The sequence below is a fragment of the Drosophila suzukii genome, assembly GCF_043229965.1.
Source record: "Drosophila suzukii chromosome 2 unlocalized genomic scaffold, CBGP_Dsuzu_IsoJpt1.0 scf_2c, whole genome shotgun sequence".
Lineage (NCBI taxonomy): Eukaryota > Metazoa > Arthropoda > Insecta > Diptera > Drosophilidae > Drosophila > Drosophila suzukii.
Window position 1 is genome coordinate 35,664,558 of NW_027255896.1, and position 10,511 is coordinate 35,675,068.

A 10,511-nucleotide genomic window follows, 5' to 3' on the forward strand; every position below is an offset into this window, starting at 1 on the left:
CAGATTCCTGAGCTTCTTACGCAGCCCAAATTTGTTTCAGCAGCGTGCCACGCCCACTCGAACGCCCACAAACCGCCCAAAACTGTGGCTCCTTCAGTTTTGATGCTAGATACAAAATTTAAAATGAAATGTATTGTTCTTATCAATATCTATCGATTGACCCGAAAAAAAACTTGCCACGCCCACTTTAACGCCCACAATCCGCTCAAACCTGTGACGCCCACAATTTTCATGCTAGATAAAAATGTTTTACTGAAATGTATTGGTCTCGTCAATGCCTATCGATTGATCCAAAATAAAATTTTCCACGCCCACTCTAACGCGTATAACGCTTAAATCTGTCTACCGCCGGTAGGTGGCGCATTTTTATCTCGATTTGCTGCTTGCATATCTCGGTACCTGATAGTCGAGGTACTCGACTATAGCGTTCTTCCTTGATTTGACTGAGTTTCCGCGGTCACTCTAACATTCGACGAAAAATGAACGTAAACAAAAGTGAAACATTTACATATGTTGTACATTTTTTTTTGCAAATGGTAAGTATCTCATTTTCAATTGTTTGTCTAATTCTAATATATTTATTTCTTGGACACTGTAACGTGCTTTTCTGTGGCTCACTACACAGACTGCACCACACAAGGTCCAACGGCTGGCCAAGATGCCGAACTGGGCAAGTTGGCGTCCACCACTTCGCTGGGAAACTTCTCTATCGAGGACAGAAGATGCAAAGCTACAGGTGGCATCTGAGTACAGCGTTATCAGTCATTTGTTGCTAAGTCCTGGAATTATTTTTATAACTGATCCGAAATGTATAAAAAATAAATATTTACAGCGATCTTATGGGTTTTCAATATTTATTTGTTTATAAGATGCAAAAAAGTAAAAAACAAAACCTATTAATATTGGTATTACAAACATATCAATCTGATATGAAAGTATATCAGTTTGAAATGAAAACATATTAGTTTGATATGAAAGCATATCAGATTGATATGAAAGAACATCAGTTAGATATTAAAAAATACCACAATTTGGTCACAACTTTGATATGTGCGCATATCAATCTGGTATGAAAAATACCAAATTGACATGTTCGAAAATATCAATTTCATATGTTCAAACATATGAATATGATATGGCAACATAAGGAAATACCCGATTGATAACCAGTTTTGGTATGTTATTTTCTCTGTGTACGTGTACTGATGTATCCACATCCAAAACGCGATCTGAAAGCCGCATTTACACTATTTTCAACCCTTTCTTTTAAATTCTCTCTGTTCCGTTCTTCTCTCTCTCTCGCTCTTTTGATCAACCTTTATAAAAAAAAAATTATTTGTTACGTATGCCCTCCCCCATACAAGATTAACCCCGACAAAACAACTGCCATAAGTTGAGGGTAGGGGCCCCTAATGACTAACCACACTCCGATTGATATGGGCAAAACAGCAAAAAAAATTCGACAACTCATGGGTGTCGCGTGGCCAGAACAACGACCACGATCGACCTGTTCTTAACCGTACTCCAGTAAGGTGGCAAAGTGCACCAGCCGGCCGGTGACTCCTAAAATAGGGGAAATAGAGAAACAGTACCCCTAGGTGGGAACACCTAGTTAATTCATCCAATATGGGGGACTAGCGAAAGCTCTAGTCCGGTATAAAAGACCCCAGCCAAATAGAGAAGTCAGACAGAAATTGTTCTGATCTCTCCCTGACAGTGGTCTAGAAGTACAACTCCCATCAACACAGACCACGACTGGAAGAAGGCTGGTGTCCAGAAGGATGTCTTGACGTTTCCCTAGGATTAGCTTCACCAGGAGAAAGTCCCGATAACCGGTCCTGCGGTCGACCACAATCTGGAGGAAGTCAACCTGCAAAATCCCGAAGGACGAAAAGAACTAGTGAACCAAGTGAATGGCCTAAGGACCCCAAGATGGGTAGCAAAACGTTCAAAGTGGCCGGCAGCACCGCCAATGTGATTAACACAGTAGAGATCGTTGACCACCAAGATGATATTCTAGATGTCAACAAGACCATGAAGCTCATCGTCGGACTACTCCTGGTTATAGTGATCCTTAAGGTTGTAAAGATCTACAAGCGCTCTGTTCAGAGACGCCGCGACCAACATCATCCCCTGGAGAAAGTGGTGACCCACATTGGAGCATAAGCCAAGCAGATACAGTGAAGTGAAGCAGCAAAAAGACAATAGAAACAATAAAATAATAAAAAACAAATTGCACTCCAATATTATAAACAAAAAGTGAATCGCCAAAAGTACATGCATTTCTGAATGCAAGTGTAAACAGAACCCCCAATTACATACGCTGAACAAGAAATTGGAGGTGCACCGACCAGCCCCAGCTCGACCATTGGAACTGACGTGCGCCGCAGTGGAACTCGCATACGATGCATGCATACATACATATCTATACAGCGATAGTGTTATTTTTTTAGTGTAATGTAATTTTTGTGTTTTGTTTTTGTAAACTGCCATCAAGTCTTGCACGTATATATGTATAAATGTTCATTTTTCAGCGGCGAGTATCAGCCCTCTGAGCGACGTTTCTAGTCGTGAATAGTCAGCATTTTGCTGATGTGTGCACCTTCACAGGTGGTAAAATCGATACTCTCCGCTGAAACAATAATTGTCAATTAATTTAATTCATATATGAATTAGCCAATATTATGTTACTCAATCCCGGCACACACCGACATAAATATTATTTAATAAATATGTAATGTGAAGAAGAATTCGAAATCATGGTGTGCTAAAGCTTTATTAAAGGGGTGTGCTGACGCGAGAAGTGGAGTAGGTCAAGAACAATGACATAACTTTTGACGGACAATCTTGACAATAGGGGATCGTATTGCGCGGCCCGCGACGATCCATTAGCACACGAATGTGTGGAGGGAAGGGAATATGGACAAAACACAGCCTGATCGTATTGCGATCAAGCGACAGCTAAGCTTGTTGGGCAGTGTGGCCTGATGACTGACGCACCTGATGACTAATATTATTTTCCAGGCTCTTTTAATATTTATTCTCGTTATGTTGGAGAGGAGAGAGGCTTACCAAGATCCCACGACCCGAATACGACGTAGCTTATGCCGGCAAATGGTGCTAGAATATCGGACGCCTCTCCCTCCGCCCAAGTCCTTGTCAGGACTCGGGCACTAATATGGCCACGTAACAGAATTGGCGCCCAACGATAGGACATTTCATATTCCTTAAGGAATTTTACCAGGGTCCACAATCTCGGTACCTAATTTGACTGATTTATAGAGCAGGGAGATTAAATAATTTTAAATGTACGCGTACCTACTTAGTTGTCGAGCTAGTAACTTTAAAGTCCCCAACTTCTGTGACTGTCCGTGTTGAGAGGCCTCTCAATCAGAACTTTGTCTCATAATAGTGGCTTGATTTTCAAAAGTTTTAACCTTAGAAATTCCCTGTTTTGTTCATGGTCAAATTTACAGTAATTTCCTTTAACCATGAATTATGAGGTATCCTTTTTATAATACTATACCTACAGCTAAGTGCCGACCGACTATTTGTTGAAAGTAACGTAAATACAATTTATAGGTGCTTTCTGGCCGACGCCCCACAACGTACTAGCCATATGTCCCGTCTTTTGCTTGGTTCGAGTCTTTGCGGTTTTCCTTGACATATTTGGGCGGTGGACGATTTTTAGTTTCTCTTACCGACGCTCCACAACGTATTAGGTCAGTTGGTCAGGTCGTTTGCTTGGTTCGAGTCCAGACAAATAGGAGACGGCTGTGGAGCCCGAGAATGATCGGTCAAATAACTTGTTTTCCGACGACTGGCGGGAGGGGGTTTTTGGACAGATCCCTTATCGAAAAACAGCCAGTTTCCGTTTGGACCATTTGAGCTGAATAGAAAGGGAAAGTAAGGGCATGTTAGTTTAGCGGAACCCCGTTGTGTAGAAGCGGCTAACACCCCTAGGGTAGGGATATTACTTTGTTTTTTTTTTTGGGCTTAAATATCGGACGGTTCTTGACCGAAGAGAAACTAGCGCGCCAAGGCTAGGAGATTCACCTGAAAGAGAGCCGTGGGAGCGCGCACAGAATCAGCCAGGACAGGTAGATAACCTGTCTGAAATGGAAGGAGCTGCCGATGGGGAGAATTAACCCCTAGGACCTCCGAAGGGGAGATCAAGTATGCTTCCCAAATTTCAGAGGCACGAGGAGGACAACTTAGAGGCTGCCTAGCGGCGGGAACAAAGATTGATTTAGCTCTTGAAGCAGAGCAACGAAATGCAGCGTGGTATGAGCGCCCAGATAGAAGCTCTGAAGACACAAATAGCAGAATTGCAGTCTCCGACATTCAGGAGACCCGAACAGAAGGGACTGCATTCGCCGCCCCGAACTTCGCCGCCCCGCACCAAGAGACTCCGCCTCTGGAACCGGTAACACAGGACATGCTCAATAGCCAGATGCACCGGTTAAGAACACCCAGGCGGATGGACACCCCGTCCCACAGGCAATCCAGAACAAACGAAAAGGAGACGAGTCACCAACTGCACCCAGAGATCGATCGGAGCTCATCGTTTCAGGGACCGAGGTCAAAAGACGTCAGATTAGACAGATGGAACCTAAAGTTCGATGGAAGCGGACGCGGCATGACAGGTGAAAGTTTCCTGTTCCGCGTGGACCGATTGCAAGAGTTATATGACCTCAGCCGCCAACAAGTATTCTGTGAATTCCATCTTCTGCTAGCAGGTGCGGCCACTAAATGGTATTGGCAGTTAATGGAGGACAAGGCAGAAGATTACGATTTTGACTAATACTCATTGACCCAAAAAATGAGACTGGCATTTTCCACTACCGGGAGTGACCTTATGAAGGTCAAGGAGTTAATGGAACGCAAAAAAGGGCCGCACGAAACCTTTAGCGATTATGTCTCGGATATCCACAACTTGCATTTCAAGTTCAAGCTCAAAATCGCTGAAGATGAATTCGTCGAGCTCTTGAAGGACAATATGAACTCCCAGATGGGGGGATTGCTGTTAACATCCCCAATAACCTCAGTAGCGGGGCTCAAAAGAGAGAGTCTCCGAGTTGATCGCTGGTTGAGAAACACAGGAAGAAATATGCGCAGCCGAGCGGCGGTCAACGAAAAAGAGGAATTCCAGACACTGGAAGACTTGCCGGACGTGGTCACGGTGGAAGAATTTAACCGGCAGCGGAAAGACACACGAGGGCGTTATGAGGATGGACAAGGATGCCGAGGCCAATACATGCGCTGGTGTGCTATAAGTGTGGACAAGGAGTAGACTTCTACAGGAAGCATCCTGCGAAGGAAGAATCCTGCCCGATCAAATTCCACGATGCCACGTGTAGGTTCTGCGAGAAAGTCGGGACGGATGCAGATGCTAACCAAGAGGCTTTTGCGCGGAGTCCGTCAGGCAAGACCGGGATAGCCGGGCGGACCAGGACCAACCCTTTCCGGTAAAAACACCGAAGCCAAACCAAATCTCTCCCCATAAGAGCCTAGAACAACGAGAGAGGGAGTACGAACTTGCTCGTGAACGTATCTTTACTGGCTCGGAAGATGCAGACAGCGAGACACGAACAACACGGAAAATACTAAAATTATATGATGCCCGAGCAGACTTTCGCCGACTCAAGCAAAAGGTGGTGGACACGGTGGTGAGCGTGCAAAATGACAACCGTTTCTTTGCCAAAACGAAGGTCGATGGAGAAGAGATACTCGCATTACTGGACACAGGCGCCAGTGTGTGTGGACACGATTGGCCTCACATTCCTCAGTAAACGTAGACGCGATGTTGCCGCCGTTGAAACAACACCGGATTTCGACTTATGACCGGCGACCTAGACATGAACACATCAGCTTACCCCAGAACAACATTGTAAGCTGCAGCAAGTGATAGACACATATCCCTCTTGTCTAGAAAAAGGATTAGGAAAGACGAGCTAAGAGCAACATGTAATTGAAGTGACCAACGAGGACCTACCAATCAAGAGGCGACATTACCCGATATCCCCAGGCAAACAGAAGCTGGTGTACGCCGAGCTAGATCGCATGTTAGGTCTAGGCGTGATCGAGGAGAGCAATAGTAGCTGGAGTTCACCAGTAACTCTGGTGCAAAAAGGGCCGAAAAATCGACTTTGCCTCGATGCGCGTAAAGTAAATTCCTGGACGATCAAAGATGCGTATCTACTACCACATATTGAGGGTCTGTTGAGCCGACTACAGGAAACGTATTACATTTCCGCAATTGACTTAAAAGACGCCTTTTGGCAAATACCTCTCGAAACCAAAATCAGAGAGAAAATCGCGTTTAAAGTACCCGGCAGGCCACTGTATCAGTTTACAGTCATGCCGTTCGGCTTGTGAAATGCTGCGCAGCGAATGTGCCGACTAATGGATAAAGTTATACCAGCGGCGCTACGCGATAATGTATTTGTGTATCTGGATGACTTACTGGTCTGTTCACCTACATTTGAAGCCCACATGGATATGTTGAACCAGGTCAGTGCCTGCGGGCAGAGCTAACGATAAATGTAGTCAAGAGCAAGTTTTGCTACAGCCAGGCAAGATATTTAGAATATGTAGTTGGGGGAGGATGCATCCGAACGGATGATGCGAAAGTACAATCGATCCAGGAATTTCCTTAACCTAGCTCCGCCAAACAGTTGCGGAGGTTCCTGGGAATGACAGGCTGGTATAGAAGGTTCATCCAAAACTACGCCCAGACAGCGGCACCGCTTCACGACTGTTTGAAGAAAGACCGCATAAAGAAATTTTAATTGTCAGAAAAGGCATTCAAGGCGTTTGAACTTTTAAAAACCAGCATGGCAACAGCACCTGTATTCGTCACCCCAGATTTTAAAAAACCACTTACCATCCAATGTGATGCCTCGACCACTGGAGTGGGGGGAGTTTTCTTCCAAACCGATGACGAGGGCGGAGAACATCCAATCGCCTATATGTCAGCCAAATTGAACAAAGCACAGCGGAATTACAGCATAACCGAGTTGGAATGCTATGCCGCTATCCTCAGCATTACCAAATTCCGTGCCTACGTAGATGGGATGCCCTTCAAAGTGATTACTGACAATGCTAGTCTAAAATGGCTGATAAGTCAGAAAGACTTATCAGGCAGGCTTGCGCGATGGAGTCTGAACCTACAAGCGTTTGACTTCACCATAGAACACAGGAAAGAGTCACTAAATGTAGTCCCAGATGCTCTCTCACGAGTTCATATGGACGAGCTACAGAAGGCTGGGGCGGAAGAACTGGACATACACATCAACCTCGATTCGACAGCGTTCCAGTCATCGGGTTATGTCAACCTAGTGCGGGCTGGCCAAAGGTTGTTCATCGACTTTATGGGACCATACCCGAGGACCAAAGCTGGGAACTCGGTGATTTTTGTATGCCTAGACCATTTCTCCAAGTTTGTCTGGCTGCAGCCGATGAGACATGCAGTAGCTGCAGAAGTCATCAAATTCCTTGAGACCAAAATTTTCCATCAATTTGGAGTCCCCGAGCTCGTACACTCAGACAACGGCAAACAATTAGTGTCTCAAATTTTTGGCGAGCTAATTACCCGCTACGGTATTCGACACGTAAAGACTGGACTTTACTCCCCGCAAGTGAACGCGGCTGAGAGGGTAAACCGATCTGTACTCCAAATTTTGCGAGCAACAATTGCCACTGATCAGCGAAATTGGGATACCCAACTAAGTCGAAAAGAGTGTGCCCTTAGGAGTGGCCTACACGAGTCAATGGGCGTGGAACCATATTACGCCATGTTTGGAACGCGGATGGTTACCCATGGAACAGCTTATCCGATTCTACGAAAACTGGGGGGAATACAGGCAGGAGATCCACAGATAAGTCTCCCAGACAAGATGGAACTTATCGGACAAAAAGTAACCCAAGGAATCAACCGAACTCATGAACGCGCAGAAAAGGCATATAACACCCGTAGCAAGCTCGTAGAGTTTTCCGTAGGACAAGTTGTCTATAGGAAAAACTACAAGCAGAGTAACAAAGCTGACGGATATAGTGCCAAGCTTGGCCCGAATCGAATTCGCTGTGTTGTACTCCAACGTAAGGGCAAAGCGCTATATGAGCTGGGCAATGCAGTGGGGAAAAGTGTCGGGGTATTCCATGCTAAAGACCTGTATGTCGCCTAAGCCTCTGAACGTAATCCGACGACTCCAAAAGGCGACAAACTCAGAACTGCGGGATTGCACTAACTGATAGAAGCTCCCGATCACATGATGGGTAGAACCGTCATCAGAAGTAGCAGCGAGAAGTAGCAGCCATCATGAATGAGCCGCAAAACTCAGTAGATTAAATCATTGTAGTTAATATAAAATGTTAGACAAATAAAAATAAAAAAATAAAAAAAAAACAAAAAAAAATTCTTATACTTTTAATAAATTTATCTTCGGGAAATGGGAAAACTTTTCACTGAGTAGCTGAGTAGCCCCCGGTCAAAAACCGTGGTTACGGCACACTCAGCAATTTTATTCTCAAATTTTTAACTTTTACTCACTTCTGATTTTTTTTGTATATTTCTATATTATTTTTCATTAAAGCTATATAATTTATATTTTATTATGAGCCATATTTTTATTTACAGGTATAAATATGTATGTATGCATGTTTCCGAGCGAGGCCGGAAAGCTTTGCTTTTTCAGGATATATAATAATAACATAATTAAAAAGGTACAATAATTAAATAATAAAGTAATAAGCCGACTAGCTCATCTGAGACTGGGTTAAAGTAGTGGGTCGAAGCCACACGTAAATGGGCGCCTAAGAAAAGAATAAAGGAGAAGAAGGAGATCTAAAGAGATGGCCGTACTAAGATTTCTTTTGCGAAGTCATTTCATGCGTAGCCGCATCGATCACTTCGAGGGTAGGGGCCCCTAATGACTAACCACACTCCGATTGATAAGGGCAAAACAGCAAAAACAATTCGACATTTTTTTTTGTGTAATGTAATTTTTGTGTTTTTTTTTTGTAAACCGCCATCAAGTCTTGCACGTATATATGTATATAAACCAATTATAAAATCTCCCAAAGCCCAGGATCCGGAGCGTCGAGATCTCATCACCCAGGATTAAAAAGAGGGTAAGTTTGTCGGAACACGGTTCCTTTTCTTATACATACATATTTATATATATATATATTTCTTATGCGTACTTATATATATATATCCATGCGCCATGATTACCTCAGAAGCTTTAGCAAAAACAATAGACTCTGATCCACAATTTAACGTAAGAATTTTATACTTGTTATCAAAAGCGACCCTACCAATAAAAGTGAATGAATTGGAATACTTATATATTGAGACCTTCCGTCTAGATTTTTCACCACTTGACCACTGTAATAAGACCGAAAAAGCTATCATTATCTCTACCGTTCCAACGGTCATTGTCCTCTCCCGTCTGGATAAGAATTTGTTTTTGGGCAATGTTAATACTTTCCTAGTTAAGACAAAGAACTAATCTGTTAAGAATTCATGTAATAATATATAATATCCATATATAATAATTGTTTCATATATATAATCATTTAGATATACTTTTCATTTTTATACCTTTTTTATACATAATAATTAAATGTTAATTTTTCAGCGGCGAGTATCAGCCTTGTAATTATATGACAATTACAGGAGTCCTCTGAGCGACGTTTATAGTCGTGAATAGTCAGCATTTTGCTGATGTGCACCTTCACAGGTGGTAAAATCGATACTCTCCGCTAAAACAATAATTGTCAATTAATTTAATTCATATATGAATTAGCCAATATTATGTTACTCAATCCCGGCACACGCCGACATAAATATTATTTAATAAATATGTAATGTGAAGAAGAATTCGAAATCATGGTGTGCTAAAGCTTTATTAAAGGGGTGTGCTGACGCGAGAAGTGGAGTAGGTCAAGAACAATGACATAACTTTTGACGGACAATCTTGACAATAGGGGATCGTATTGCGCGGCCCGCGACGATCCATTGGCACACGAATGTGTGGAGGGGAGGGGAACAAAACACAGCCCGACCGTATTGCGATCAAGCGACAGCTAAGCTTGTTGGGCAGTGTGGACTGATGACTGACGCACCTGATGACTAATATTATTTTCCAGGCACTTTTAATATTTATTCTCGTTATGTTGGAGAGGAGAGAGGCTTACCAGGATCCCACGAACCGAATACGACGTAGCTTATGCCGAAAAATGGTGCCAGAATATCGGACGCCTCTCCCTCGGCCCAAGTCCTTGTCAGGACTCGGGCAGTAATATGCCCACGTAACAAATTTTCTTAAATTGTCAAACACGCTCTGTCCTGCTGGCTTTTCGTTTTCCTTTGATTGACAAATAAAAACGGTGTATAAAATGCAGGGTATAAATGTAATAAATTAAAAAAACAACAAATAATTTGGGTAGAGTAACATCCGTTTTCTTTTTGGCCTATACAATTGGAATATACAATAATTAAATTAAGT